The sequence below is a fragment of the Homalodisca vitripennis genome, chromosome 7, assembly GCF_021130785.1.
Source record: "Homalodisca vitripennis isolate AUS2020 chromosome 7, UT_GWSS_2.1, whole genome shotgun sequence".
Taxonomy (NCBI): domain Eukaryota; kingdom Metazoa; phylum Arthropoda; class Insecta; order Hemiptera; family Cicadellidae; genus Homalodisca; species Homalodisca vitripennis.
The window spans coordinates 13,853,149-13,873,886 of NC_060213.1; positions in this window are offsets into that span (position 1 = coordinate 13,853,149).

Here is a 20,738-nt window from a genome sequence, read left to right on the forward strand (position 1 = left end):
TACACACTGTATGTCGGGCTCTGTACACTGCACTGGGAGCAGGGTGCGCCGCAGCTCAACTCTGTATACAACATATGTATACAAAATATGTAACAGCATTGGACCTTTGTAGTTTACAAGATGAGGATGCTCGAAGATATAATACACACCCTATGTGAAGTACACACTGTATGTCGGGCTCTGTACACTGCACTGGGAGCAGGGTGCGCCGCAGCTCAACTCTGTATACAACATATGTATACAAAATATGTAACAGCATTGGACCTTTGTAGTTTACAAGATGAGGATGCTCGAAGATAATACACACCCTATGTGAAGTACACACTGTATGTCGGGCTCTGTACACTGCACTGGGAGCAGGGTGCGCCGCAGCTCAACTCTGTATACAACATATGTATACAAAATATGTAACAGCATTGGACCTTTGTAGTTTACAAGATGAGGATGCTCGAAGATAATACACACCCTATGTGAAGTACACACTGTATGTCGGGCTCTGTACACTGCACTGGGAGCAGGGTGCGCCGCAGCTCAACTCTGTATACAACATATGTATACAAAATATGTAACAGCATTGGACCTTTGTAGTTTACAAGATGAGGATGCTCGAAGATAATACACACCCTATGTGAAGTACACACTGTATGTCGGGCTCTGTACACTGCACTGGGAGCAGGGTGCGCCGCAGCTCAACTCTGTATACAACATATGTATACAAAATATGTAACAGCATTGGACCTTTGTAGTTTACAAGATGAGGATGCTCGAAGATAATACACACCCTATGTGAAGTACACACTGTATGTCGGGCTGTACACTGCACTGGGAGCAGGGTGCGCCGTAGCTCAAGTATACACTGTATACAAAATATGTGGACCGTAGTACGCACTGTATGTCGGGCTCTGTACACTGCACTGGGAGCAGGGTGCGCCTCAGCTCAACTCTGTATACAACATATGTATACAAAATATGTAACAGATTTGTGCTTCTGTAGTTATGTGAAGTACACACTGTATGTCGGGCTCTGTACACTGCACTGGGAGCAGGGTGCGCCGTAGCTCAACTCTACATAAGCATCAGATATTCCGAGTCAGAGAGTGGACACTTTAAATGTAGAATGGTTTATGTTTTCGATAATTCTGGAGGTTTTTTAAGTTAGTCTCTTGAAGTTATAGAAGTATCTAGCTGAACCGTTATATTTGCATATGTATACAAAAATAATTTCTAGTAATTGTAACAGAAGCAATTTCACGTTATAACAGAGACATGTATGCGTTTATTACAATTAAGGTATTGTAAGGTTTCTAGTTTAAGGAGTTCCTGAATGCTTGAAAGTGGTACAATCGTACCACTTTCAAGCATTATTAACCTGCCAAAATGGAGAGGTAATGTCCTGTCATTGTTGTAAAAATTAAACATATAAACAAATAAATATTCTTTACTTTGACATTTTGAGATGACAGAGCCATGTGAAATCTATCTTCCTTTGGACTGAGCCGTAAGGGATATTTTTAGAATGTATACATTATCCACTTACCTTTTTAATATTAGGAGTAAAGGAACAAACAAACTAAAGAGCAAAGGAAGAAAGAGAACAGAGTAAATATAATTTTAACAGAAAAGAACATGGAAGCAAGTTTCGTTAAGTAATTATCATGCTTGATTACAAACATATAAGAAATTTGGTGCAACACAATTAAATGCTCGGATCAGACTTATCAGGGTTGTCAACGTAAAATTCTAAGTAAATCTCGCATCATAATTTACGAAAGTTAGTTGTAACTGCCCGAGTGTGCTATCCGACTTTAAGTTGGTTTTGCTTGAGCAAAAAGTCAAGAAATATTGATTATTTTGCTATCTTAATTTCGGCAAACATCAAAAATTCAGAATAGAACACATGGAAAAATATATATTGTCACATCTAAATCATGAAATAAAATACACATGTATATTAGGTCTTATAATACACATAATACATAATCCTTAATACAAAATGTGCAGTACAACAATTTATGGAGATAAGGTATTTAATAAAGGATAAAATCAGTAACACATTACAAAGACATTTGTGTTAAATATTTAAAACTTTACTGTGTGAACTCAATAATGAAGAGCCTATATCCTGGGAGCCAGAATCCTGGTAGCCTGTATCCTGGTGGCCTGTATTCTGGTGGCATGTATCCTGTATCCTTGTAGCCTGTATCCTATGGTGGTATGTATCCTGGTAGCTGTATATCCTGGTAGCCTGTATTTAGTGGTAGCCTGTATCCTGTATTCTGGTGCATATATCCTGTAGCCTGTAGCCTGTATGTATCCTGTTAGCCTGTATTCCTGGTGACATGTATTCTGATAGCCTGTATCCTTGTAGTATTCTGTATCCTGGTAGCCCGTATCCTCTTAACCTTTAATAGCTACACATATATGCGTTTTAATATAACATGTCCAAATTGCTCTTTGCATCTGAACCATACTACATCTCCAAAAATACTACCTTCATACCATACATTGTTATCTTTAACCCTAAATATACCGACCTAATTAATGATACCAACAGATTTTTTTTTTTATTAAAGAGTAAATTCTAATTGGGCTTATTGAATTAAAAATTGTAAAACTACCTTTCTAATTTAACAAATACAACTGCCAACCATATTTTAAAGGGTGTTTGTGAGTCTGAAAATATATATATAATATTGTACCGTTATTATAGCACATATATTAAATTTATATGGAGCTAATACTTCGTAAAACAAAACAACTTTTCGGAAATACTTGATTTATTCCGAGATTAAAGTTCACTCAAAATTTGACAAAGTTTACAAACTTTAGATTCGATTTTCTTCAAAATTTCACACAATCGAACAAATCTAATTAAGAGTCTGATCAAAAATGAATTAAAATAAAAATGAAACTAAAAATGTATACTTCTCCAAAAATGGTTTAAATTAACAAAACAAAATAAAAAGTTCTCTTCTCAAAATATTCAAAATCAAAATAACACAAAACTTGATATTAACTTTACGACCAAAATTTAATTCACAATACTTCAAAATTTGAATTAATTCTCAGACTCTGAAAGATGGGAAACTTTAGATATTTTAATTACAACAGTATAAAAATAAAAGATATTAACTAAACGCTGGTACGGGACTTACTACTTTGAAGATTACGGAGGCTGATAGAGATTTAATACGCACTGAAAAAAAAACTTAAAAACTTGAATTAAATTTACACGCGATAAAAGGAATTACTCTAAATCCCACACTATAGGGTGAGAGGAAGAGCTGCGATTCTCAACAGGACGCAGCTTCGTACCTTCTCGTCGTGGCTTCAAGACTCGACTGATCCCCCTCTCTCTCCAGCGAGCCGGGTCGGAACGTATCGCCGTAGTCATCTCGATCAGCTGATTGACCGGTCTCGAACCAACAAACAATGTCCACGCACCGCGTCTAGTTAACAAGGAGCCTACTTCCTACCGCGATTCAGCTAAATAATTACGACTACGGTCCAATATATTGTACATTAACACTAGTTATATTTTCAATTCGTGTCTATTGTTTCTTCAACAAGGCACACTTCAATTTGTCCCTTATTGTTGCCAATATAAAAATGTCAACGATTTCCCTCCGACAGTTACGCAGTAGCGCCAATCATTCTCTCGCCTTTCAGCCATTGTCAAGTACATACCACAATTCCTTCAGCCTTTGTCCTGTGCTGTGACACCACCCACTAGTGCGGTATTCAACTGCAATCGGTATATTCACATAATGGGCTTAAATATCAACTTTTAAATTTCTTTTCACAAAATTCATTACTATTGATTTTCATTTGTTTGTTTATTTAACCAAAGTAATGCAAAGGTAAGAGTCAATATGTATATTTAAATGTAATCGGCTAAGATATCTCAAATAACAAGAAACAAAAGTTTAACTTAACACTAACAACATATTGATATAATAGTAACTATTTGCACAACATAAGTAATTATACAATGTAATGAAAATAACACCGTCCAACAAAGTAATAACTACTAAAACTTGATTCCAGAACATAAAAGATATTCTAAACCGTAATCTATCTACTATTATAACAAAGATTTAATTAGAGGTAAACATACCTGTAGGTATAAACTGGATAGGAAATAACTATTTAAACATTTTAAATCGCATAATAAAATTGTGAATTACAACTCAATATAGGCGCAATTGTAAAGGAAGCATAAGCTATTTAGTATTTATGGGTTCCGTTGTATTTATGTGCGACATTGTTATTTTTGTTAAAAAATATCAGTCAATAAAAGAATGTTTGTACTTGTAGGAATATAATTCCGTACGAATAAGTTACCATCATTTTGATTATGCTTATGTATCTTTAAAATACGCATTTAAAAATATTATTATTAAAATAAAATAATTACGTACTAAGTGCAAAAGTTACAAATGACCATTCATTACAATTAAATGGTCATTACAATTATGTTTTGATAACTGCAGCCTTCCCTCATGGTGAAAGAATTTACACATATTAAAATTGTACACTTGTATAAAATACCGTAAGTAGCAATTAATGTATAAAATGGAAGAGAATATTACAACTAAGATATTTTATAGCAAGCGGGTTGTTAGTTACACTTAAATGGGGTTTTAACTCAGACACTTATATGCGGTAATAATAGTTAAACGACGTCACGAACGAGATTAAAGTGAGTTACAGAATAAGCGTTTGTGATTGCCGTAAACTTTAACGACTTGCAGCGCGGTGTTTAAAGTGCTACTTCTATGAACCATTACGCGTATATTCAAGACTTTTCAGAATCCAGTATTGACAAACAGTGTAGTTGATAGTATAATGCGTCAATTACTCTGTGGCAATACCGTTAAATACAAGCTCATCATATGTGGAGTTTCATGAAACTGTAGCAGAGTCTGCATTCGAGAAACAAAACTATTATACCTTCCCAAGTATCGGTATATGAACATATCACAAAAATGTATAAAGAACGGTAAACATCGGCCGTACCATAACACAGGTAACCGAAATAGCAATAGTCGAGTACAATAATGAAGCAATATTCTAACAAACAAAAGTACTAACAAGAAATAAATAACGCCTGTGAATAAGGCGTATATATGACGCCTGTATTAGACATTTCAGAAACCAGTATTGACAGTCGGTGTATCTGGTAGTATAATGTGTCAATCTCTCTGTGGAAATACCGCTCAATGCATGCATATCATATATACTACCACTATTATATAAATATATACAACCTGTATTCGAGACATTCAAGACGCTGAGCAATGCAGACCGGTTTGCCTGGCGCTCCCGCTCTCCTTTGTGCAGTGAATCATAGCCTTTACTCAACGTGTTTTAATGCTTTAGCACCTTACTACCTGCATTACTGTTACCCTTATATTATCTATAATAGCCTATTCTTTAATATAGTGACCGTGTGTATTTATAAAATCATTTCTGTTTGTTCTGTTTGCAAAAAAGCTACCGGTCAACCTAGGCATAAAATTTGTTGCTCAGATTGCAAGAGGCTATGCCATACGTCATGTGTTAGTTTATCCAAAGAAGATGTTGACTATATACTCGTAATTAGTGAGAAGCAAATTTGGCGCTGTCCATCTTGTGCTGTGAGTAGAAGGAAGAGTATGTTTTGTGAGTCACCTTGTGGCCCGGAGTCTGATATCAGAACAGCTTTGTCTGATGTGCTCAAAAAGCTCAATGAAGCTTTCGATGACCGTAAGCGAATTGAGTTTCAAATTAACAAATCGTTTGAGTGTGTTACTGAACAAATTAATGAACAAAACAACGTGCTCAAAAGTCAAAGTGCTAAGTTAATTGAGTACCTTCAACTTATTGAAGATTTAAGGATAAAAAATATCCAGCTTCAAAGGAAAGTTACTGATTTGGAGCTCAGGGTTGAGGACAATGAGTAGGCCTAATATATGCGTAGCAACATACTCGAGGTTCAGGGAATTTCCTGAAAAGCAAAAATAAAGACGAGTACAAAGTTAGTTGTGAAGAAGGTAAGCGTTGCTCTCAATATAAACATTTCAAGAGAAGCTATCGATGTCTGCCAGAAAAGAAATGATGATAATCGTCCTGCTGGAATTATAGCTAAGTTCGTCAGACGAGAAGATAAGCAGAAATTTCTTGAAAAACGGAGAGTCAAGAGGAACCTGAACTCACATGACGTTGGTTACTCTTCGACCACTGCTAATCCAGTCTACGTGAACGAGAGTCTCAGTCCTACCAAGAGGAAACTACTGGCTGCTGCACGATTGGTGAAACAGGAAAAGAATTATTCATTTTTATGGGTAAGAAATGGCAATATATTTCTGAGGAAGGCTCAGGGTGATCACTTTATGTTTTTTAGTTCAATGGAGCAAATTGAAAAACTGTAAGTAGGCACTTATTTTAGTAAAGGTCCTAAACACTAACAATCAATTGTTTGAGACAAAACTAGATTTTTTTATATTTCATCAGAACATATCTAGTCTAAGAGAAAACTTTGATTCTTTTTTAATTTATCTTAATACTTTGCCTTCTTTGCCAGATGTAATTGTACTGACAGAAGTTTGGATACACGAATGTGAAATAAGTTTGTATTTAATTAGTGGGTATAACCAGTATTCAAACTGTAATGACGGCTACAGATTAGGTGGAGTGATTGTTTATGTGAGTGAGTGATATCAGGTCAAACGATCAGGCGTTACTATGCAATCGACTGACACGCTCAAAGTCACTGTTGACATTGAGTCTGTTGGGCTTTCTGTTGCGATCGTGCCGGTTTATAGGCTGCATTCGCACTCTATTGCATCTTTCTTGGATGAATTAAATATGAAGCTGACAGTTTTGATGTCTTTGATTATCATATGTACAACCAATGTTTTCCTGCTAAGTGTTCGTATAATTCATTTTTTTGCTATCCTACTAGTTCTTAAGAAGTTCTGGCTGTTATCAACAATTTAAAATCTAACAAGTCTCGTGGTATCGATGGTGTTTCAGCGCATGTAATGAAAAAGATGGGTCATATATTGTCTCTTGTGTTGGAATTTCTAATATAACCTTAGTTTCAAAAACTGGTATATTTCCTATCTCCTTAAAAACTGCACTAGTTGTCCCTCTTCACAAGAAAGGTTCCAATAAAAATATAAATAACTATCGACAGCTTTTTCTTTTTTATCAGTTATCTCTAAAATAATGGAAAAGATTATGAAAGTCAGTTTGGTTAAATTTTTAGATTCTAATCAGTTTTTTTGTGCAAATCAATTTGGGTTTATGGGCAAAAGATCTACTGAAGATGCTCTCTTAATGTTCTGTTCTGGTAAATTTGTCAGCAGAATATTTATTGATGTAACTAAGACATTTAATGCAGTGGATCACAACATTTTACTTGACTATCTTTGGGTAGCTGGAGTTAGAGGTATCCCTTATGAATGGTTTAAGAGCTATCTAACAAACCGATCTCAATGTGTAAAATTTCTGGACTCCGTTAGTTCAACTCTCCCAATTAAATTGGGAGGGCCACAAGGATCTGTTCTGGGCACAATACTTTTTTAGTCTATATTAAAAGCTTGTGCAATGGAAATTTATCGGGTTCCTTAACTTGTTTTGCAGATGACACTGCTCTTTGCTATTCCACTATAAATAATCAAATAGGGTATAGCGTAATGCAAGAAGATATTGGCAAGTTGAAAATGTGGTTTACTAGAAATAGGATGGTCTTGAGCGTAAAAACGAAGTTTATGAATTTTTCATAAGAGATACTACAAAATATCATTTTTAAATGCAAGCAATAATTCATTCTCGGGTGACATCCATGTAAGGATTGTGTTAAAATTGAGAGGGTGGAACAAATAAAGTATTTGGCGGTCATTCTGGAAAGGTGTAGTTGGAGGGAACACATTTTGAACGAGAAAAAACTATTTAAACACATCGTTGAGGAAGTTTTATTTTCTTTAGTATTTATGTCCAATATCTATCTTCAAAACTATTTACTATTCTATGATTAACTCTAAATTGCAATTCAGTTGGGACCGGCTTATTATTCTATTATTCGACCTATTATTATAAATAGAAAACAAAATCATTAGGGTTATTGTCAGAGATAATCGGCGTGATTCTTCCTTTCCTCTTTACATTTAGCATGGAATACTTCCCTTGGATATTTGTACATTTATAGGGTACTCAGCATATTTTTCTCAAGAGGCCTTTCTAATTAAGGGGCCACACACTGGGAAATGTGTGTGGGTCACACTCGATTAGGTTACAAATTTTAAACCGAGTAACTATGCTTTTTCCTAAATTAGAAGTTTACAAACGTTTTTATACATTCATAGCTCCTAAGCTCTATAACAAATTACCTCTTGCTGTGTCATCCTCTAAAACATTGGGTACCTTCATACGAAGTTTAAAATGCTGACTTTCTACAATTGTTGATATAGAGCGACTTATAAATTAGGTACTTTTTAAAATACTTTCTTATTGCACGAGTGTATAATGATTACGACTTTATCTTTTGTGTCTAAGTAACTTTGTAGTGTGTTTGTATATATGTACTGTGTATATATGTTTGGGTAATGTATATGTTTGTAAATTTATGTTTATATGTATGTATTTGTGTATGTATGTGTATGTGTATATGACTGTATATATGTATCTGTATGTGTTTATGTGTATGTATGTGTGTGAATAATGTAGTAATTTAATTATTTTAATACTTGTTGAGGTAATTTAATTTATTGCATTTCATTTCATTATGAAACACAACTTAAATGTGAGCTTTGTTTTAAATATTGGTATGGTTTATTCATTACTCTAATTATGTATATTTTACTCTGAAAGAGGAGCTGTCAGGCTCACCAGCCTTTAACTAATCAGTGATGGCAACCTCAACTCAGCTATTAGCTCAGAGGTGCCTATCCATTGTACTTTTATCTACTTTTGTGATGTAATTTTTGTGTGAACAAATAATTGTAATATACTTTGGAAATAAATATTCTTGATAAATATACATATATGACACCTGTATTCAAGACATTTCAGACACCAGTATTGACAATCAGTGTAGCTGGTAGTATAATATGTCAATCACTCTGTGGCAATACCGCCCAATGCAAGCTCATCCATCATATATACATGGCGCCTGTATTCAAGACATTTCAGACACCAGTATTGACAATCAGTGTAGCTGGTAGTATAATATGTCAATCACTCTGTGGCAATACCGCCCAATGCAAGCTCATCCATCATATATACATGGCGCCTGTATTCAAGACATTTCAGAAACCATTATTAACAGTCGGTGTATCTGGTATTATAATGTGCTATCACTCTGTGGCAATACCGCAAAATGCAAGCTCATCCATCATATATACATGGCGCCTGTATTCAAGACATTTCAGAAACCATTATTAACAGTCGGTGTATCTGGTATTATAATGTGCTATCACTCTGTGGCAATACCGCCCAATGCAAGCTCATCCATCATATATACATGGCATCTGTATTCAAGACATTTCAGAAACCATTATTAACAGTCGGTGTATCTGGTATTATAATGTGCTATCACTCTGTGGCAATACCGCCCAATGCAAGCTCACCCATCATATATACATGGCGCCTGTATTCTAGACATTTCAGAAACCATTATTAAGAGTCGATGTATCTGGTATTATAATGTGCTATCACTCTGTGGCAATACCGCAAAATGCAAGCTCATCCATCATATATACATGGCGCCTGTATTCAAGACATTTCAGAAACCATTATTAACAGTCGGTGTATCTGGTATTATAATGTGCTATCACTCTGTGGCAATACCGCCCAATGCAAGCTCATCCATCATATATACATGGCATCTGTATTCAAGACATTTCAGAAACCATTATTAACAGTCGATGTATCTGGTATTATAATGTGCTATCACTCTGTGGCAATACCGCCCAATGCAAGCTCATCCATCATATATACATGGCATCTGTATTCAAGACATTTCAGAAACCATTATTAACAGTCGGTGTATCTGGTATTATAATGTGCTATCACTCTGTGGCAATACCGCCCAATGCAAGCTCATCCATCATATATACATGGCATCTGTATTCAAGACATTTCAGAAACCATTATTAACAGTCGGTGTATCTGGTATTATAATGTGCTATCACTCTGTGGCAATACCGCCCAATGCAAGCTCATCCATCATATATACATGGCGCCTGTATTCAAGACATTTCAGAAACCATTATTAACAGTCGGTGTATCTGGTATTATAATGTGCTATCACTCTGTGGCAATACCGCCCAATGCAAGCTCATCCATCATATATACATGGCGTCTGTATTCAAGACATTTCAGAAACCATTATTAACAGTCGGTGTATCTGGTATTATAATGTGCTATCACTCTGTGGCAATACCGCCCAATGCAAGCTCATCCATCATATATACATGGCGCCTGTATTCAAGACATTTCAGAAACCATTATTAACAGTCGGTGTATCTGGTGTTATAATGTGCTATCACTCTGTGGCAATACCGCCCAATGCAAGCTCATCCATCATATATACATGGCGTCTGTATTCAAGACATTTCAGAAACCATTATTAACAGTCGGTGTATCTGGTATTATAATGTGCTATCACTCTGTGGCAATACCGCCCAATGCAAGCTCATCCATCATATATACATGGCGCCTGTATTCAAGACATTTCAGAAACCATTATTAACAGTCGGTGTATCTGGTATTATAATGTGCTATCACTCTGTGGCAATACCGCCCAATGCAAGCTCATCCATCATATATACATGGCGCCTGTATTCAAGACATTTCAGAAACCATTATTAACAGTCGGTGTATCTGGTATTATAATGTGCTATCACTCTGTGGCAATACCGCCCAATGCAAGCTCATCCATCATATATACATGGCGTCTGTATTCAAGACATTTCAGAAACCATTATTAACAGTCGGTGTATCTGGTATTATAATGTGCTATCACTCTGTGGCAATACCGCCCAATGCAAGCTCATCCATCATATATACATGGCGTCTGTATTCAAGACATTTCAGAAACCATTATTAACAGTCGGTGTATCTGGTATTATAATGTGCTATCACTCTGTGGCAATACCGCCCAATGCAAGCTCATCATATATACATGGCGCCTGTATTCAAGACATTTCAGAAACCATTATTAACAGTCGATATATCTGGTATTATAATGTGCTATCACTCTGTGGCACTCTAAACATATATATATATTTGTTTAGATCTTTATAAGTTTTAAAAATAGGTGAAACAAGATCCGCATAGAAAGTAATAAACAGGCATCATAACGTAACTTTATCACGTTCACTATCGACAACGTCTTTTGATGGCACCGTCTTATACAGTAATAAAAATGCATATAAACGGATTAGATTTCGGCATTGTTACTTATTTGCTATTTCCATGGTTTTATTTCTTACTCTATGGATTATGATCTATGAAATGTTGTTGATAGCCACCTAGAATATCGGGAAAATGTGGTTTGTTACGAACTCGTCGTGGCGTCGCGGTCTTGTCGGCCGTTTGTTGTCGTCTGCTGCCAATTCGTCGTCTGCACTGTTATTCATTTGCTTAATATTACTTTAGTTTACAATGATTGTTTTGTGAGTAAATACGATAAATCGTGACAGTATTGAAGACAATCAAGTGCTAGAAGAGTTACTCAGATTTTCAAGTGACATTGAAAGTGGTATTTATTCCAAGATGACACAGATAATGAACCAGATTTTACTACCGATGGACTCTTTGACATCGATTTTAGTCAATAAAAATGTCAGTATAATAGTAATAAAACCCGTATCCTAGTGTTTTTATATATACATGGTTTATTACAGAAATGTACAGTTTATTTTTATTTTCAGCTTTTGATGAGGATTTTGATGAAGGCCCTGGAACAAGTGGGTTAGTGTCCCACAATAAAAAAAAATTAACATAAGTGAATTTAAATTGTAAATATGTGTAGTTATAGTAACATTTCTTAAAATATTATACAGAGAGAGTGGGGGGGGGGTGAGAGAGAGAGAGAGAGGATTTTTTATTTATAAAAATTCCTAATTGCAGACGTTTTAAAGCATATTTTAACGGACATTTTTTGTTTTTTATGCTTTATGTAAAGGCTCTAGTAATAATAAATTTTAGAAATGTTTATATTCCTGAACATTCTGGAAAATGGAGCTCTCGGTTTTGTGTGCTATTAGTGTTAGTTAAATGACAAGTTAATCACCTGTAAATATTTATTTTATATGTTCTATCACTCGAACTATTGGACAACAATTTAAATTTAGAAAAAATATGTTACTTATGTTAATAAATTGCATTTAAATCATAATTTTTTCTCTATAAAGATGCTTCCTAAAGAAGTAAGTTCCAGAATGTTGTTCACGTTCCTGCCGTACAGCAATATCGGTCATCTTCGCTGTAGTTGTTATTCTTCCAGAATACTAATGCTTACGTTTTACTCTTTTTGTCCAGTTGAATTTTAAATACGCAAAAAAAATTCCATAACTAAGTCTGCTATTTAAATTTTGTTCTACACATGTATTAAAAATGTAGTGAATTTTACATAGTTACATATTTAAAAGTTTAAATTTTTAAAGGATATCTAAAATTGTATTGAATAAAAATAACAATAAGTTATAATTAAATTTATATCAACTAAAAAATAACGACTTCATAATATGAAATGTTTTGTTATTAAAATGAACAATTTATTTAAATTCGAATTATGTTGTTTAAAAAACAGTAAACTTATAACATTAGAAGTAATTGCAGTAGGAATTGTAATATATGTTATTGGTTCAGTTGAATATGCAGTATACTTAAGGTCGTTTTCAGTTGTTGTCGACATTATTTTGGAATATGTAGGGAAAATTTTCAAACTTCGTTGCACATAAATTTTTAAAAAGTGTACCCTGTAGCAATATTAAAAAGCGTTTGGAATCACATAAATTATATCACTAAAATGGGATATTTTCATTTTCCATAAAGCTGTAATAAAACGCAAGGGCGTAAACTGAATGGTATTTGAATAAAACTTGAAGGTCATTGTGCTACACCCGGTTCTTAAGTGACTGTCAGAAATTGGAATAGCTTTAAACGTTACGTACATCATCATATTTTCACAAAGAAACATCAAAGGAAAGAATTATTAGTAAGTAGAGTACTTCTATACTGAGTAGCTAGGCTGGGGTTCTACTAGGTTAGGCCACAGTTTTATCCTAAGTTATTTGACAGTTTCTGTTTTATCCTAGGTTATTCGACAGCTTCTATTTTGTCCTAGGTTATTCGACAGTTCCCTATTTTATCCTAGGTTATTCGACAGTTTCTATTTTATCCTAGGTTATTCGACAGTTTCTGTTTTATCCTAGGTTATTCGACAGTTTCTGTTTTATCCTAGGTTATTCGACAGTTTCTGTTTTATCCTAGGTTATTCGACAGTTCCCTATTTTATCCTAGGTTATTCGACAGTTTCTATTTTATCCTAGGTTATTCGACAGTTTCTATTTTATCCCAGGTTATTCGACAGTTTCTGTTTTATCCTAGGTTATTCGACAGTTTCTATTTTATCCTAGGTTATTCGACAGTTTCTGTTTTATCCTAGGTTATTCGACAGTTTCTGTTTTATCCTAGGTTATTCGACAGTTTCTGTTTTATCCTAGGTTATTCGACAGTTTCTGTTTTATCCTAGGTTATTCGACAGTTTCTGTTTTATCCTAGGTTATTCGACAGTTTCTATTTTATCCTAGGTTATTCGACAGTTTCTGTTTTATCCTAGGTTATTCGACAGTTTCTGTTTTATCCTAGGTTATTCGACAGTTTCTGTTTTATCCTAGGTTATTCGACAGTTTCTATTTTATCCTAGGTTATTCGACAGTTTCTGTTTTATCCTAGGTTATTCGACAGTTTCTATTTTATCCTAGGTTATTCCACAGTTTCTATTTTATCCTAGGTTATTCGACAGTTTCTGTTTTATCCTAGGTTATTCGACAGTTTCTGTTTTATCCTAGGTTATTCGACAGTTTCTATTTTATCCTAGGTTAGTCCACAGTTTCTATTTTATCCTAGGTTATTCGACAGTTTCTATTTTGTCCTAGGTTATTCAACAGTTTCTATTTTATCCTTGATTATTCGACAGTTTCTATTTTATCCTAGGTTATTCTACAGTTTCTATTTTATCCTAGGTTATTCGACAGTTTCTGTTTTATCCTAGGTTAGTCCACAGTTCCTGTTTTATCCTAGATTATTCGAAAATTTCTGTTTTATCGTAGGTTAGTCCACAATTTATGTATTATCCCAGAATTTTTCTATGATGCAGCATCAATAACCTACTCGTCTCCAAGGTGGGCTGTCACAGATTGTTCGATAAATTGTTTCCTCTCAAGAGCATTGAACACTGGCCGCATTTAAATTAAGAAAATTAATACCCTTGCTGAAAATGTTTTATAAAATAAATCTTACCTTTATGCTGTAATTAGACGTCTGCGATTGATAAAAGCAGCTTCCAATGTTGTATTTTGACTTTTGGGGCAGTTTAAAATAGGGGCACTACGGAGTGCCCCCAGCACCGTACACCTTTCACCATGTGTTGGCACTGCGGAGTGCCTCACGCACTTCATCCACCTGCTGAATATTTCTTGTCTCCGATGTAGAAGGGCCGTTTGCTGCCATTATTATATTCACTTATCACTAAACGTAGGTAATAACACCACAGTACGTCCACAACCACGCGAACACAACGCGACAATATTGTGCAATATGGCACTCATGAGTGCCGTGCTGCACCGTGCGATCCAGACCGTCCACAGAGTCGCCACAGATGTTCTAAACACGCACACAATACTACAACTGCCTCAATGAATTATCAAATCGACACTGACAGTCCCACTTTAATTCAGTTGCGCGGCACTCTTGAGGCCCGGCAGCATTGTGCAGGCTCTGCAAAGCAGGCACTTGTGAGTTATCATTATTATTAAATATTTGAAAGAGGGTAGAAATAATTTAATGTTTTATAAGAACATTGTTTGTCCTTCAATATAATTAAGTATAATTTATAAGAGTATAATTGTGACTAATTATTACAAAGCATAACTGTTTTGAAAATTATTTTAAATATTATTTGCAGCAAAACTTCTGTGTTGCACCTTGTAAAGAAACTCGAACAGAAGTATGTGACCAAAATCATGAAACCACATAATCGAAAATACAACCTAAGCTCCATTATGAATAAACCTAATCAGAGTTTGTTGCCGAATTTAAAAATGTTTTTGCGAAATATCGAATACAGTTATGTTATACTAACAGAAACATAACGTTTAATATATTCTATGAGTACAAATAAAAGCATTGAACAATATCCGATTAAAACAAAGTTTATCTACACCTTATTCGATCAGTAGTACACGGTTACATATGTGTAAGTATTAGGTATAATATTTAGAAAAGCAAAATACGTTTTGAATGGGCTTTAGCCAGTTAAAGATAACAAAGACCTCACACAATGTTTAATATTTCAAACATGATTGTGCGAGCTCAATAGCGTCTGTGGGGGGTTGGTGGGCGGGGAGCCTGGCAGTCTATATTAGCTGTGCACACTGGCGTCTTAATATAAGAGGATTATTTTCTCTTTTTGTGACGTAAATACTTACAAAACAAAACTTGAAATGATCACTTCACCTATGAAGTAATTTTAGTAATTTAAAACTGTTTTTGTAAGTAGTCAATTATGAAATACATTGTGAAAACAATATTGTGAGCCGTGGCTCAGTTTGGATAGTTTTGTCTTTTTATTCTTCCCACCTCGCCCACTCTTGTCAGTCGGTGGGGGAGTGACTCCGTCACCGTATTGATTATTTTCTGCCTGGATGGACTGATTGGTTGAAGTCAGATGGTTGACCTTGACTGATTACTGGCAGCGGCTACTGATCGGAGCGGTCGGACACGTTCGGCAGAGGCGACGTGAATCTCGTGCTGTCTACTGATCGTCCTGATGCCCATGGCTGGCTAATTCTCGGCAGGTAATTGTTTTTCTCTTTCACTCTCTTAACTTAATATAGTTGGCGGTTTTTCTCTCCCACGCAGACACATATTTTTGTTCTTCAGTTAAAAGTAGCTTATTTATTATTTTGTGTTCCTTGTGTACGTTTTCTTGTCGCAAAGTGTTCTATCCTGTCTTTCGTAATGTTCTAAATTGTTAATTTTTGAAGTGAAAACTTCTTTAGGCACGTTGAGCGTTTTGGTAGAGGGTAAAATCCTCGGTTTCGCGTCACCGACATGCTAATGATACTAACCTGCATGAAAAAGTCAGTCTCGCTGTGTTTTTTAACCGTAGACTTGGCCGCGGACTACTAACCTGCATGAAAAAGTCAGTCTCGCTGTGTTAAAACTATCCCGGCGGAGTATGAAAACAGACTGCGAAAATCAGTGACCTTTACGGCTTCCTCTCGCGATTTAAAAGTGAAGCCAATGTCGTACAATTCTGTAAGATGCGTCAAATTTAAGCTCTTAATATTGGCAATCTATTGGTTACATTTTTAAATATTAAAAAAATTTCGAAATAATTTTGATTATTGTTTACATTTTACATAGCGTTTACAATGACAAGAAAAAAGTAGTAAGCGAGGATTTTTTTATTTTTTGGTCAGACAAAATTTGTCAGCGAGAAAGTTGTGTGAAAATAGATGAATATTTTTTTTGTAATTTATCATTTTTTTTATTGGAAGTTTAGTTTAGCCTGTAGTAGCGTATGAAGTGATGAGTGAACGTTTCTGCCGGAACTGTAGTTGGCGCATTGGCTCACTGATACCGTATTAACTCAATAAATTAGTTTATTGTGCAATAAAAATACCTTTACGAAAGAACCAAGTTAATTTAACTAATTTATTAGTTTTAAAAATATTGTGGGTTTAATTGTTATTGCAATTATATACTTTATCCGTAGCAATAACTGTATTATTTACAACGGTGTTCAACTCACTGTTGTTCACTCGGTGTTATAAATTAATAATGAAAACAACGAATATATTTTTAAACATTTTTAATATTTGTACGAATATTTGTGTTTAAAATTTAGCATTATTCATTTTAATTATGTTTTTAATATTTAACCTCTTCATCATGAAATGAGTATTATTACGGTATAAGATTTATTTTACTAGCGTGGTAAAATAGATTTCTAGTTATTTGATAATATTTTTTCGTGGATTTTAAAATTGGAAAATTAAAAACGCGTCACATTTACAATTACAGATGTATTGCTACTATAACGTATTGTTAATTACTCTCAACTTAATAGTTCCGTTTTCACTTCTATCGGCAGTCCCACGACTGCTACTGTTTTTTTTTTATCTATGAGAGTTAAATATAATATTTTGCGCCGTGCTTTCTAATTGATCCGTTCGGCGAACGGAAATTATTTATTTAGTAATCATTTTGTCTTTATTTAGTGTAAGCGAGACGGTACAGACTTTGCAAATTTTGTTCCCTCGTGTTTTGTGTTGCGTGCAAAAATTGGGTGGCAACATTCATGATTTCTATTTTATGTTTAATTAATTATTTGCTTTATAGTAGCGTGAACGGCTTAGTTTTGGATTATAATTTAATTATTGTTATTTGGGAAATGCTGTACAGTTATTATTTGTAAATTACATAATTTACAATACAATTAATATTACAGTATGAATAAAATACAGTGAATTATTTTTACAAGTAAATGTTACCATGCTGAATAATTTAGTATGTCTCTTCTAGCCTATAAGTAAATGTTTAAATATTTGAAAATTTGTTTTGTATGTAATATTTAGAATTGTCACCAAGTAGTGTATCTTATAATGCTTGGTGTCGAGTTATTTTCGGGAAACAGTTTTTCAATACTTAAAAGGTACTGTTAGCTACAGATTGTTATTTTTAATTGTTAAATTTACATATTTTATATTTACTTTGTGCCAAACATAATTATATAACATAAACATAAACTTTTCTGAATATCTACTTGTTATGTTGGCATTCAATAGGGTCCCCGTGAGTGCCGTCAACATGACTGGCGCAAGGCCTAGTAACAGGCCTGATACTAGGCCCTGGGTGCGGCGAGTCTGCCCCAATGGAAACAGCACTGTTAAACCCAAAATTGAATGCCCGCGCCCTGCCAGCGCTACTGTATCGTCATCCAACTGGACTGTCTGTACTTCATTTCGTCTTGAACAAGGTTGGAGCTAAAATGTTTTTTTTCCTTCTTCTTTTACTGGACTTGAGAGGATTGGGTTTTATAGAGCGCTACCAGATATTATATCTGGAGGAGGGCCAGTGATAAGTTAACTAGTATTTATTTATTTTTTTATTTTTTGGCTACAAACCTGAAACAAAATTACTTTTTTTAAATAGTGGGTTTAAAGGTTATTTTTGACGATGGAAGGATTGTGAAGGAAACAGGATTTTTCCGGACATTTGCCATCGTTCAGTGAAACAAGAAAAACAGTAACACTACGTTTCGAGATCTGCAATCTGATCTCTTCTTCAGGTAAAGAACTAACCTAACACATAATTACAAACTAGGTTAAAATAAACAAATGTTACTAAAGCGTTGTGGCACGCCTAAGTCAGGAATCACAACCTACATGTTGTTGTCAACTTCACTAACACTAAAGACATGCACTTAATACAAAACTATACAAAACACTAATCATTAAAACTAAACTACGGAATATAGGTCACAATACGTCTTCACTCGTCTACTAACCACCTACGACTGACCAGAGGGACTAGCCAATGGCAATCGTGACGGCTGGCTAAAAACAAGATGGCGGAAATACAAGGGAAGGGGAACAGGAATTTTTTTATTATTTATTTATTTATACATTCTAACGGCAATGCCATTTTAAAAATACAATGAATTGATGACATGCGAATAATTGGTACAAACATATATGGATACAAAGAAAAACAAAAATGCATTGCAGGAATGGGCCCTTTCGTTATTATTGGTTCATGCGAGATGAACTTCTTAAAACCATATTGTGACTCCGCATTGGTTTATTACTAATATCCGATCCGTTTGATACTTTTGGTTTTCTCTTAGTTCATTTTTTAGAATTGGCAACCAAAGCGGCCTAATCTTGACTGATGGTTGACTGATTGGTTGGTCTGCCAATTTAATGTATGTTGCCTCAATTAATTTCCTTTTGAAGAAATGTGGTTCCCGATGTATTATGTGGGCTTCATCCCAATTCATATAATGGTCTTCGGACCAACAATAGTGTGCAATTTTTGACTTTTCTGTGAAACCTTTTCTCGTGTTTTTTCTTTGTGTTCTTTTATCCTTACGTTTAGTGGTCTTTTTGTCTCGCCTATGTATTCCCCTATTGCAGCTACATTTTATACTGTAAACACAGTTTTTGGAATCCTGTGTGCCATTTTTTTGTTTTGTTTTTACGAGACTTTGTCTAAGAGTGTTGTGTGTTTTAAACGCAGTTCTAATGTTGTACTTTTTCTACCTACTCTTCAAGTTTTCTCCGATAATCCCGGCACATAAGGGATTGACATAAACGCAAATTTATCACAATTCTGTTTTTCTGACTCAGGAATGATTCTTTTGGTTCGTTTGCACTTATTAATTACTAATTGAGGGTATCCATTGCTTCTGAGATCCGATTCAATTTTCTTATATTCTTCTTTTAGTCCATCTTTATCTGAGCACAAGCTCTTTGCTCTATCAAACAACGAGTAGGCTACTCCTTCTTTGACCCTTCTTTTGACAGATTTTTGATGGTTGGATTGATAATTTAAATATTTTTCCTGTGTGTGTTATCTTTCGAAAAACAGTTGTTCTTAAGGACATCCCTATCTCTTAATACACACACATCCAAAAAGGGAAAGCTTGTTTTGGACTTCCACTTCCATTGTGAGGCGGATTGGAAGGAGAAATACTATTAATGTGATTCAAAAAATTATTTAATTCAATGTCTCCATGAGAAAAAAATAACAAAGGTATCATCCACATACCTCCACCAAATCTTCGGTTTGAAACTGAGCTGAAGCCAAAGCTTTTCGCTCGAATTCCTCCATAAAGATATTGGCGAAAATAGGAGACAGTGGAGAACCCATTGCCATCCCCTCATCTTGACGGTAAATTTTTACCCTCTAACTCAAAATAATTGCATTGAGTGCATAGTTCTAACAGTTCCATAATTACTGGCACGGGAAGTTTAGTTCTATCCTTTAATGTTTTGGTCTTCTTTGAGACGTGATTTAATAATTCCGAGAGTTTCTGGAACTGGTACATTTGTAAATAGACTTTCGACATCAAAACTTACCAGTTTGTCAGTTTCAGTCAACTTTAGGGATTTTGACTTCTCTACGAAATCCCTGGAATTTTTGATGAAAGAGTCAGTTTTTCCTACCAATGGCGTTAAGATGTCCAAGAGGACTTTAGACAATTCCCTGCAAGGTGAATCACGAGAACTAATGATGGGCCGAAGAGGGATGGTAGGTTTGTGGATTTTGGGAAGGCCATACATATGGGGGATTTTTGAGTGGTGAGGAGTTACTTTAGATCTAAATTTATCTAAAAAAAAAAAAATTCTTTATGTTTTCTTAAGGTGTTTGCTACTTTGCGTTCAAATGAATCAGTCGGGTCTTTATTTAAAACTGTATATTTGCCAGTATTTAAAGTTTCCGCAATCTTTTCT